This window comes from Bufo gargarizans, chromosome 2, assembly GCF_014858855.1.
Source record: "Bufo gargarizans isolate SCDJY-AF-19 chromosome 2, ASM1485885v1, whole genome shotgun sequence".
NCBI classification, from domain to species: Eukaryota; Metazoa; Chordata; class Amphibia; order Anura; family Bufonidae; genus Bufo; species Bufo gargarizans.
Window position 1 is genome coordinate 180,821,946 of NC_058081.1, and position 2,602 is coordinate 180,824,547.

The window sequence follows — 2,602 nt, forward strand, 5'->3', positions numbered from 1 at the left end:
TTTTGCATCAGAATCGGCTTATAATTTGGTAGCCAAAAGCAGGAGTGGGTACAAAACACAGAAGACATGCAAATATTCCATTCACGCGTCATCTCTGTTTTGGATCCACTCCTGTTTTTTTTGCCTTTAGCAATACTGGTGGATTACTGACCAAATGATGACTGAGTGAAGGTTGATGCTCCACAGACAGGACCAGTCAGAACAAAAAAAACGGATCAAAGGAAGGGCAAAATAATCAGAGACGTCAGCACTGCTGACACCTTCTCCATTCTGTTGGGGGGCCTCTACTTGTATAAGCGTTTAAGAATACAGGTTCTTTAGACATCTATGTGGAATCAGCTGCCGATGGTGTAAAAGGAGGTTGCTTATTCTTGATGCTAACATTGACCTGTAAGGCTGAGTTCACACTTGAGTTATTTGGTTCGTTTTGGCCCCGTAACTGCCCAAATAAGTGAAGTGTGCAGTGATTCTAAGAGCGACGCCTGTCATCTGCGTGTCATACTGACTCACAGTATTGTTTTACTACCACAGCAGACTCCCTATGCATGTTACTGCAAGGTTCAGTGTTCTACACCACTATAAAGGCTGTCTGCAGCCAGGAAATAGCAGTTTTTAACACGATTTGCCACAAATAAATTTGTATCGAACCAAATTTATTAATTTTTTTTATTCAGCGAACCGGCCAAATCGAATTTTTGAGAAATTCGCTCATCTCTAATTATATACCAAAGTGCGGCCAAGAAAATAAATGATAATTCTGCCAGGGATGAGGTCAGCGCACAGTTGCTTAGATTCACAAAGGCAGAGTTCTGCCAGCAATATGCATATTTATGATCGGAGCATGTGAAGCAACAGAAATATGTCAGAATAGTAATAATAATGGGATTTAATGCACATTAAAAAGCAAAGCTGTTAGGATCTGACTATTAACATGGCTGGCCAGAGAACTGGACCTGGTCGTCTCCAGTGATGTATTTACTCTGGGAAGCAATAAAATCTCAATCTTCCTAATACAGATATAGTAGAGTTAACACACATGCTTTCTAAGACGTGTTATCTTAACTAAATGCGTTAAGCAAACACCCTCAATTGCTTTTCAATGGCTTTTGTATCAAGATAACGCGATTAGTTAAGAAATTTGAGTTAAGAGTTTGTGTGTTAACCCTGCTACATCTGTATATGCTGGTTAGTACATAAAATAAATCATAATGCCCCTTGAGCTACATTTTGAACATGGTAATGTTTATTTTAATGTATTGAACTAATATTCTAATTTTAAAGTGTAACTGTCATTCTTTTTTTTTTTTTTCTAATGTGTAGTGGCAGTGATACTGACCATTTTTGTAATATACTTTAATTACTGAAATCGTACATTTGTATTAGAAAAATAGCTCTAAAGTGGCCCATTATAAGACCTTAGCAACGCTCCTTTGTCTTCTGCTTACATAACAGTGGAGATTTGCTCAACACTGACCATGTTATGTAAACAGAAAACAGAGGAGCGTTGCTAAGGCTCAAAATAGGCCACTTTAGAGCTATTTTTCTAATAGAAATTTATGATTTTAGTCATTAAAGTATAATACAAAAATGTTCAGTATTACTGCCCCTACACATTATGAAAAAAAAAAAAAGAATGACAGTTACACTTTGAGATTCAACGTAATGGGTAGAGATGAGTGAATTTTAAAAAAATTAGATTCGGCCGGTTCGATATGAATTTCTTTGCGGCGAATCGCTTTAAAAAACTGCTATTTCCTGGCTGCAGAGAGCCTTTATAGTGGTGTAGAACATTGTGCCTTGCAGTAATACGCATAGGGAGTCTGCAGTGAAATAATACTGGGAGTCAGTATGACATGCAGATGACAGGTGTCGCTCTTAGAATCACTGCACACTTCACTTATTTGGGCAGTCACGGGGCCAAAACTGACCAAATAACTCAAGTATGAACTCAGCCTTATAGGTCGATGTTAGTGCCAAGAAGAAGCGCACTCCTTTTACACCGTAGTCAGCTGATTCCACATAGATGTCTATAGAACCTGTTCTATTAAACGCTTATACAACTAGAGCCCCCTGACAGAGTGGAGAGGGTGTCAGCAGTAAGTTTGTTTTGACGTCACTGATTATTTTGCCCTTCCTCTGATCCGTTAGAACAATAACCCCCAAAAAACGGATCGTATCTGTTGAGCACCCGCCTTCACTCAGTCAGCATTTGGTCAGTAATCCATCAATATTGCTAATGCCAAAAAAACAGGAGAGGATCCAAAACAGAGCTGACACGTGAATGGAATATTTGCATGTCTTCTGTGTTTTGGCTACCAAATCACAAGCCAATACTGATGGAATCATACTGGCCTTACAGCAGCTACACAGACAGGATCCCTTGTGCGTCTCATTTTTCCTTCCTTCTGTCAGATCAGAAGAAGGGTCAAATAAATCATGATGTCAGCTAGGCCAAAAGGCAAAATAGTGGCCCAGTCATGAAGTGGGGAGGGTGGGAACAGCATGAGAAGTCCACAGAGTGGCCCTATGACATAGTGGTGAGGTGGAAGCAGCATGAGGAGACCACAGAGTGGCACAATCACAGTGTGGAGGTGGCGGCAGA